This window comes from Cetorhinus maximus, chromosome 28, assembly GCF_964194155.1.
Source record: "Cetorhinus maximus chromosome 28, sCetMax3.hap1.1, whole genome shotgun sequence".
Classification (NCBI taxonomy): Eukaryota; Metazoa; Chordata; class Chondrichthyes; order Lamniformes; family Cetorhinidae; genus Cetorhinus; species Cetorhinus maximus.
This window is the reverse complement of record NC_135906.1, coordinates 14420888-14431846: the sequence shown is the minus strand read 5'-3', so window position 1 is coordinate 14431846 and position 10959 is coordinate 14420888.

Sequence of the window (10959 nt, the reverse complement as noted above, 5' to 3'; positions counted from 1 at the left end):
GAATCATTTTATTGTTTTCCTCCATTTTAATAGGTATGATAGCATAATGGTTGTGGTACTGGACTAGTAATATATGGATAGGTGAGTTCAAATCCCGCCATGGGTAATATAAAATCAGTTAATGAAATAAACATGGAATGAAAAACTAGTAGCCATAAATGGTGAGACCAGCGGATTGTCACTAAAACCCATCTGGTTCACTGATGTCCTTTTGGAAAGGAAATTTGCCATCCTTAGTCTGGCCTAGATGTGACTTCAGACCCACAGCCATGTGGTTGACTCTTAACTGCCCCCTGAAATGGCCTAACAAGCCACTCTGTTGTGTCAAAAACTGATATAAGAAACTATAATCCACGAGGACTGCAGTGGTTCATCAACACCATCTCTAGCAAGTATAGGTGGGCAGTAAATGCTGGCCTTGCCCACATAACAAATTAATTTATAAAATATATATAGACATTTTGGTTTTCTACAATTTGATGCTTGAATTTAAGGCTTTTGAAAATTGTGGTAGCTATTCTATTTTTAGAATTGTTTGCTTTTGATTATTCCCATCCCCTCACTTGATGGATGTTATTACATTTTCAAAGCATGTTAACCATACCAAATGAGCAAAGCCATTCAACTCCCCTTTCCAAAGAAACCTTAGATTTTTTCCCCCTTGTCACAGCAGCTAACTATATTACATTGAATTTACAGCAGAGGGACAGGCCTTTCTGCCCAACAGGTCTATGCTGGTGTTTATGCTCCACCCTACGTCATCTGTCAACAAATCTTTTTTTGCATGTTACTGTTAAAAGGAGCCATACTTTTATTAAGTGAGGATACAACTTCGATAAACTTTGGTCACAATTCGAATAGGAAATTGTATAGGGACCTAGACAGCATTCAGGCTTGGGCTGATAAGTGGCAAGTGTCACTTGCACTGCACAAGTGCCAAGCAATGACCATCTCCAACAAGAGGGAATCATACCATCTCCCCTTGATGTTCAACGGTGCTAAATTCTCTACCTTGTGGTTACCATTGACCAGAAACAACTGGACCAGCCATGTAAATACTCCTGACTCCCCAAAACCTACCTACAAGGCACATGTCAGAAGTGTGATACTCTTCACTTATCTGGATGAGTGAAGCTTCAACACTCAAGCTTGACCAAAGCAGCTGTTTGTTTGGTACCCCATAGATCATCTTAAACATTCGCTCCCTTTACCACTGACACACAGTGGCAGCAGTGTGTACCATCAACAAGATGCAGTGCAGTAACTCACCAAGGAACCCTTGACAGCACCTTCTAAACCTGTGACCTCTACCACTTGGAAGGAACTGCAACTTCCCCTCCAAGCCACACATCATCCTGACTTGGAACTATATCGTCATTCCTTCAGTTGGTGGGTTGAAGACCCAGAAACTCCCCTCCTGACAGCACTGTGGATGTACCTACACTACAGAGACTGTTCGTGGTTCAAGGAGGTGGCTCACCATCACCATTTCAAGGGCAATTAGGGCTGGGCAATAAATGCTGGGCTTGCCAGTGACGTTCACAAATCATGAACAAATAAAAAAACTCTTGGAAAAAAGACTGACAAGGCAACAATTAAAATCTTTAAGATTGAGATTAGGATTTTCAAATTGCAAGTTTGACTAAAGTTTGCCTGTAGCTATTTTAACTTCCTATGGAATTTTAGATTTATTAAAGGAATGAGCACTTAAAATGACTAAAAGACCTCAAAACTATTGTGGAATTTTTGTAGACTAGTTTATCAAATGCAACATAAATTTGTAAAAAGCAAAGATCTAGGGGTAGATTATCACCTTGACTGCTTGGCCAGTAAACTGGTGACAGGCCACCCGCTTTGTAGAATCTAGCTGATTTGTTATCAGACAAAGATAAGATGAAACTCTGGTATGTATTTCATGTGGGCGATTTGCTCTGAAAGTTTCCTTGTTTCCCTGAATAGTGTACAATCCGTTTACTTCATGGGGAAAGGAGAGGTTTCCCAGTGACAGGCTATTCCATCATAATGAACATCACACCTGAGGCTCATCCTCTATCCATAATATAGTGTGAATTTCAGCAGGGAGTTGTTACATCATCAGTGTGAATGATGGAGATTTAGGAAGGAATTCCATGTTAAAAGCTTTCCTCATACATGAAAATATGGTGTACTCATTTCCACTCAGCATTTCTCCTCAATTCAAAATTACACCTTTTCATTCGTTGGTCCAAGCATCAGAGATCGTAGGGCGTTGGTGTAAAGGCATGCCAAGCAAAAGTGGACAATTCCAGATAAATCGTTCTGGTTTCTGGAGAAATTTTGTTTTTCAATTTTTTTCTGTGACCTCAAAAGTGCTGATGCATTGTGGTACCCCATATCTTGTCCAACTAGTCAAACTACACATATACCTCACAGCCAGAGTGTCAATGGACTCTTTGGCCATGAAGGGTATTGCAGACAAGCCCAATCCTACTTTCTTTCCAGCAAGTGTTGATAATGAAAAGGAGCAGCAATTGTGGCTAAATTTTCCCTTCCCTGGTTCAGTGGTGCTGAGGCCAATTGTAGCATCACAAATACTATCTTGCATGAGATCAGTTAACTCAGCAAAGACTGGAAACTGAGTCTTAAAACTTTCCTTCAGTCATAATTGAAGCAAAACAATCCGAACACATCAGGTTAAAATAAAGCACATGTTTAATAGAGCTTTGGAAACATGATTTTGCTTTATAGTGGTCATGGATTAAGGGTTTTCAAAACTCAAGTAGCTATCCAGCTCAAAATAAAATCCACCTCTCAAAGTTATAGTTATTTAATCATTCAAAACAATTTTCCAGTGGACAGTAAAATTGCTTCCAGTTGAGAATTACTCATTACTAGGGCTCTGATCATCTTTCTCGAGTACCACTTTATTGTCCTTTAGGGAAGGATATCTGTCGTCCTTACCTGGTCTGGCCTACATGTTACTCCAGACCCATAGCAACGCTGTTGACTCTTAAATGCCCTCTGAAATGGCCTAGCAAGCCGCTCAGTTGTAATAAATCGCTACAAAGCCATAAAAAAGGAATGAAACTGGATGGACCACCTGGCATCGACCTAGGCACCGGACATGATAATGGCAATCGTAAGCCCTGTCAAATCGCAAATCCTCCTTACCAACATCTAGGGGCTAGTGCCAAAATTGGGAGAGCTGTCTCACAGACTAGTCACGCAATAGCTTGACATAGTCATCCTCATGGAATCATACCTTACAGATAATGACCCTGACTCTACCGTCACCATCCCTGGATATGTCCTGTCCCACAGGTAGGACAGACCCAGCAGAGGTGGCAGCACAGTGGTATACAGTCGGGAGGGAGTTGCCCTGGGAGTCCTCAACATCAACTCCCGGACGCCACGAAGTCTCATGGCATCAGGTCAAACATGGGCAAGGAAACCTCCTGCTGATTACCATGTACCGCCCTCAGCTGATGAATCAGTGCTCCCCCATATTGAACATGACTTGGAGAAAGCACTGAGGGTGGCAAGGGCACAGAACGTACCCTGAGTGAGGGACTTCAATGTCCATCACCAACAGTGGCTTGGCTGCACCACTACTGATTGAGCTGGCCGAGTCCTAAGTGACATAGCTGCCAGACTGGGTCTGCGGCAGGTGGTGAGGGAACCAACAAGGGGGAAAAACATACTTGACCTCATCCTCACGAACCTGCTTGCCGCAGATGCATCTGTCCATGACAGTGTCGGTAGGAGTGACCACCGTACAGTCAGTCATTGTGGAAATGAAGTCCCGCCTTCACATTGCGGATACCCTCCATCGTGTTGTGTGGCACTATCACCGTGCTAAATGGGATAGATTTCGAAAAGATCTAGCAACTCAAGACTGGGCATTCATGAGGTGCTGTGGGCCATCGGCAGCAGCAGAATTGTACTTGAAATCTGTAACCTCATGGCCTGGTGTATCCCCCACTCTACCATTACCATCAAGCCAGGGGATCAACCCTGGTTCAATGAAGAGTGCAGGAGGGCATACCAGGAGCAGCACCAGGCATACTTAAAAAAGAGGTGTCAACCTGGTGAAGCTATTAACACAGGACTACTTGTGTGCCAAACAGCAAAAGCAGCAAGTGATAGACAGAGCTAAGCGATCCCACAACCAACGAATCAGATCTAAGCTCTGCAGTCCTGCCACATCCAGTCGCGAATGATGGTGGACAGTTAAACAACTCACTGGAGGAGGAGGCTCCACAGATATCCCCATCCTCAATGATGGAGGAGACCAGCACAGCAGCGCAGAAGATAAGGCTGAAGCATTCACAACAATCTTCAGCCAGAAGTGCCGAGTGGATGATCCATCTTGGCCTCCTCCTGAGGTACTTAGTATCACAGATGCCAGCCTTCAGTAAATTCGATTCACTCCACGTGATATCAAGAAGCAGCTGAAGGCACTGGACTGCAGAGGCTATGGGCCCTGACAATATTCCGGCAGTAGTACTGAAGACTTGTGCTCCAGAACTTGCCGCGCCCCTAGACAAGCTGTTCCAGTACAGCTGCTGGCATTACCCCCGCTATGTGGAAAATTGCCCAGGTATGTCCTGTACACAAAGCAGGACAAATCCAACCCAGCCAAATACCACCCCATCAGTCTACTCTCAATCATCAGTAAAGTAATGGAAGGGGTCATCAACAGTGCTATCAAGCGGCACTTGCTTAGCAATAACCTGCTCACTGATGCTCAGGTTGGGTTCCGTCAGGGCCACTCAGCTCCTGACCTCATTACAGCTTTGGCTCAAACATGGAAAAAAGAGCTGAACTCCTGAGGTGAGGTAAGAGTGACTGCCCTTCACATCAAGGCAGCATCTGACCAAGTGTGGCATCAAGGAGCCCTAGCAAAACTGGAGTCAATGGGAATCAGGGGGAAAACTCTCCGTTGGTTAGAGTCATACCTAGCACAAAGGAAGATGGTTGTGATTGTTGGAGGTCAGTCATCTCGACTCCAGGACATCACTGCAGGAGTTCTTCAGGGCCGTGTCCTAGGTCCAACCATCTTCAGCTGCATCATCAATGACCTTCCTTCCATCACAAGGTCAGAAGTGGGGATGTTAGCTGATGATTGCACAATGTTCAGCACCATTCACGACTCCTCAGATACTGAAGCAGTCCATGTCCAAATGCAGCAAGACCTGGACAATATCCAGACTTGGGCTGACAAGTGGCAAGTAACATTCGCGCCAGACAAGTGTCAGGCAATGACCATCTCCAACAAGAGAGAATCCAACCATCGCCTCTTGATGTTCAATGGCAGTGCCATCACTGAATCCCCCACTATCAACATCCTGAAAGTTACCATTGACCAGAAACTGAACTGGATTAGCCATATAAATACTGTGGCTACAAGAGCAGGTCAGATGCTAGGAATCGTGAGACGAGTAACACACCTCCTGACTCCCCAAAGCCTGTTCACCATCTACAAGGCACAAGTCAGGAGCGTGATGGAATACTCCCCACTTGCCTGGATGAGTGCAGCTCCCACAACACTTAAGAAGCTGGACACCGTCCAGGACAAAGCAGTCTGCTTGATTGGCACCACATCCACATTCACTCCATCCACCACCGACACAGTAGCAGCATTGTGTACCATCTACAAGATGCACTGCAGGAATTCACCAAGGCTCCTTAGACAGCACCTTCCAAACCCAAGACCACTACCATCTAGAAGGACAAGGGCAGCAGATAGATGGGAACACCACCACCTGGAAGTTCCCCTCCAAGTCACTCACCATTCTGACTTGGAAATATATCGCTGTTCCTACGCTGTCGCTGGGTCAAAATCCTGGAACTCCCTTCCTAACAGCTCCGTGGGTGTACCTATACCACATGGACTGCAGTGGTTCAAGAAGGCAGCTCACCACCACCTTCTCAAGGGCAACTAGGGATGGGCAATAAATACTGGCCCAGCCAGTGAAGCCCACATCCCATGAAAAAAAAAGTGTTAAAAAGAAACCGTGTGAAATTTGTACAGGAAATCGTCCATAAAGGAAAGGAAGTAATCAAGTGGCTGATTTACTCTATCTCTCCCTGTAATAATATAAAAATAAAGATCTCTGGTACATTGACCAACCATTATATATTCAATAATATACACAAACAAGTCCAGGAGGTTTTGGTGGTATATACTGAATAACACTGGTCCTTTCGCCTCTGGAACCTGGGTCTAAATTAAACTCAAACTGATAATGAAAGTCTCCTCCCTGATCATTGTGTCAATGCTGTCATTGCTGAACTTTGGGATCAAAATGAGTTCTGTGTTCATATGACATTAGCATATGTTGCATGAAATTCCTCTGGTCACTACTTAACAACAATGTTAACCTGTTTAAAATAAATAGGTTTGCCTTTCTGTTAAAATAGACAAAAGAGTTTTGTGCAAATATGTCAACAGGACTTGGACTAAAATTGCACAGTGGTTTCACTCCATGAGTTTCTACAAGGCATAAATACAGATTAAAACCAATACAATATCTACTGATTGATGACCTCTTAATATTTAAGAGGATTGTCCCATTACTCGCACAGGCGGTCCAATCTTTTAAATGTTGTAAAATAATGCCCTTTACAGTATATGGTGAAATGGTGCAGTCTTCTGAAACATGGTAATTTAGGAGCATCTCACCAAGTCACAAGGGCAATCCAAGACTCACTTGAGTAAGTAAAAATGACATTTGGTTGGTCCATGAACTGAACCCTTCATGTACTCTGGCACTGGTCTACTTGTAATATTTTTGTTCCTCCAGTTTTCTCCTCCAAACATGCCAACTCTTATTCTTACACTACAAAGGTATAGTGTTGACTACTAGTGGAACCATCATTTGTCTTGAGTGTAGATCAGTCTTCTTCATTGCAAGGCCCTTGAGCCAGCGGCGGCTTCCATCGACACTAGGTGTGGCTCTCTGACTCCATCCATCAATTTTCATTAACCACTTTATCCTTGGAGGGACGCGGCTAGCCGGAGCCCAACCCAGAATTATATTCCTATTTATCTTATTTTTAACTTTAAAAAATGTGTACTGAGCCTATCAAAAGTCAGCCTTCTTTACATGTCAGATAAAAGCAAAAAAACTGCAGATGCTGGAAATCCAAAACAAAAACAAAATTACCTGTAAAAACTCAGCAGGTCTGGCAGCATCTGCGGAGAGGGACACAGCTAACGTTTCGAGTCCGAATGACCCTTCAACAGAACTAAATAAAAATAGACAAAGAGGTGTTGAAGGTGGTGATATTATCTAAAGAATGTGCTAATTCAGGGTAGAAAGCAGGACAAGCAAGGTACAGATAGCCCTAGTGGGGGTGGGGTGGGGTGAAGGAATCAAAAAAGGCTAAAAGGTAGAGATAAAACAATGGATGGAAATACATTTAAAAATAATGGAAATAGGTGGGAAAAGAAAAATCTATATAAATTATTGGAAAAAAAAGTGGGGGTGGGGGGAATCGGAAAGGGGGTGGGGATGGAGGAGAGAGTTCATGATCTAAAATTGTTGAACTCAATATTCAGTCCGGAAGGCTGTAAAGTGATTAGTCGGAAGATGAGGTGCTGTTCCTCCAGTTTGCGTTGAGCTTCACTGGAACAATGCAGCAGGCCAAGGATGGACATGTGGGCATGAGAGCAGGGTGGAGTGTTGAAATGGCCAGTGATAGGGAGGTCTGGGTAATGGTAATGCTTGTGGACAGACCGAAGGTGTTCTGCAAAGCGGTCACCCAGTCTGCGTTTGGTCTCTCCAATGTAGAGGAAACCGCATTGGGAGCAACGAATGCAGTAGTCTAAATTGAGGGAAGTGCAAGTGAAATGCTGCTTCACTTGAAAGGAGTGTTTGGGCCCTTGGACAGTGAGGAGAGGGGAAGTAAAGGGGCAGGTGTTGCACTTTCTGCGGTTGCGTGGGAAGGTGCTGTGGGAGGGGGTTGAGGTGTAGGGGGTAATGGAGGAGTGGACCAGGGTGTCCCGGAGGGAACAATCCCTGCGGAATGCCGCCAGGGGGAGTGAAGGGAAGATGTGTTTGGTGGTGGGATCACGCTGGAGTTGGCGGAGGATGCTCCTTTGAATGCGGAGGCTGGTGGGGTGATAAGTGAGGACAAGGGGGACCCTATCATGTTTCTGGGAGGGAGAGGAAGCTGTGAGGGCAGATGTGCGGGAGATGGGCTGGACACGGTTGAGAGCCCTGTCAACCACCGTGGGTGGAAAACCTTGGTTAAGGAAGAAGGAAGACATGTCAGAGGAACTGTTAGGCACTTTACAGCCTTCCGGACTGAATATTGAGTTCAACAATTTTAGATCTTGAACTCTCTCCTCCATCCCCACCCCCTTTCCAATATCCCCCCACTTTTTTTCCCAATAATTTATATAGATTTTTCTTTTCCCACCTTTTTGCATTATTTTTAAATGTATTTCCATCCATTGTTTTATCTCTACCTTTTAGCCTTTTTTGATTCCTTCACCCCACCCCACCCCCACTAGGGATATCTGTACCTTGCTTGTCCTGCTTTCTACCCTTAATTAGCACATTCTTTAGATAATATCACCACCTTCAACACCTCTTTGTCCTTTTGTCTGTGACATCTTTTGGTTATCTCCACCTATCACTGGCCCTCTATCCAGCTCTACTTGTCCCACCCTCCCCTTAAACCAGCTTATATTTCACCTCTCTTCTATTTTTACTTAGTTCTGTTGAAGGGTCATTCGGACTCGAAATGTTAACTGTGTCCCTCTCCACCGATGCTGCCAGACCTGCTGAGTTTTTCCAGGTATTTTTGTTTTTGTTTCTTTACATGTCACATTGACTACATGGTACAATGTGCGCCAATAAGTATATCTAAGTATGTGCACTGTATCGTACGTTATATTACCATAGCAATCACCTTAGAACTGGCAGGGTATTCAATCGTTGGTGTTATGTATTATTTTGGGCCAAGTGAGTTACTGGAGTAGTAAGTAAGGATAATTTAGTAGTTAATGTGGCTCTCACACTGTAGCTTTTTTGCTAAAGTGGCCCTTGCATAAAAAATAATGAAGTCAACTGGTGTAGATAGTTTTAGGCAGCCTATTCAAACCTGGGGAGCATCAGAGCCTGTCCTTACCCAGTGTCCACATGCTGGAACTTTGCAATGGAGGCTGCCAAGAGTTATCTAATCTGGTTTTTCACTTCTCCCAGAAAAGCTGGTACTGGCATACCACTTAAAAGATTGTACAGAAAGCTAATTATGGGAACATTTTAAAAAGAAAAAAGGTTCTTCGGCTTTGTGCTTGAGACTGGACTTGTGAAACATCATATGTAAAATTTACAAAAGGACTGATTTAGGAAAAGACAAGCTGATCCATCGAGGCTGTCCCAGTCACAACATCAAAAAAGAGCCAGGCATACATAATCCAGATTTGTGAGTATTAAGTCAAAAAAGATAATTGTTGTAAGAAAGTAACAGTTGTGTTGCTGGTGATCTTGTACAGGGAGTCATGTACCACTCCATTTTCATTTGCTTTGCCTCTCTTTAAGCAGCATTTCATCATCTTCACCAAATCCTCTCAGGCCTCTGTCAATTACTCTGTATCCAGTCATGGGAAAGGGTACAAGAGGCTTCAGGCTGTGATTGCACATCCAGATTTCTCCCGCCATGTAGAAAATCCTAGCTCAGCAGCTTAGGTTAGAGAATTGCAACCATTGTGTACATCCTACTATGACATAATTTTCATAATAATTTTCAGGTTTATTGTGAAGTAGGTTTATAGGGGTAAGTATAGTCAGGTCTGTCTGTGTGATTTAATTACATTTGGAGTCAAGTCGACTGCAAGCTTGAAATCATCCAAAGAAGCTAGGTGCTTGACATGCTAATGAGTAAACATGGATGCTGGCTTAGCATGTAAGACGTGAAGGGAATTTGCATTTTTAGATAAATGAAGAGATTTGGATTTCAACAGGATCTTAGTCTGTTTACAGCTAGCCAGATAAGCAAGACTAAGGAGTGTGTTTATTTTTCACAAAGGTTACTGACAATATTGGCAACATGAAAGTTTTTATATTATGAGGAAGATACAGTTTCAAAGGCATATGGAACAATAGAATTTACATATTAAAAAGAGAGAAACATATATAAAGGAAAATGAAAGGCTATGTGGGAGAAGGCCATGTAAGATCTGACATGTAATAGCCTTAATGGAGCCTCCAGCCATTTGTGCATAAGTCTGCTACATAACGAAACTGAAATTGGGGAAAAGCCATTTGGAATTCCACAGTCAAGTGGGTATTGTGTTAACTTGCTGGTTCTATTTTAAATCTAAGATCTATTTCGGACTTTTGCCTTATAGGAGGTGTAACTGGGGGTCAGGTTAATTAGGAATTTTAGGAGTCATTATTTTAGTAAGTAATTGCAGTCTTATGTATGTGCTTGAAATCTTTTATTTTGTTAATAAAGGTTTTAATTTAATTTTAAAAATTTTACTACTTCAGAATTCAGTGCATACATCTCACAATAAATACAAATTGTAAAACTGTTGTGATAGTGTGACCAAGTTTCCCTTGTGGCTTTGGTCCACCTGGCACACATCATCTGCCACATCATAACACTAACACTCTGTGGTGCAAGTCATCAGTGCACCAATATCCTATACTTTGTGCTATTGCTTAGATTGGAAGTCAATTGGAATGTACAATATGGACACTTTCTATTGAACTGGTCACTATAGTAAGATAAAGAAATGAACTTGGAAAAATGTTTTCACTCAATTTCTAAAGCAAGAAACTGCTCCCACGTGGAAAACAATACTGAAGTATGGATGGCTGCTTTAGGGTTGGGGTGGAGACTTTGTTTTTCTTCCTTCCCTTTTATGTTTTGTTAACAAAAGAAAATTTCCCATTCCATCTCTCCCCATGTTAGCACGGTTGCAGAAATGGCATGCTGACCTAAGCCTTACAGCATTAACAT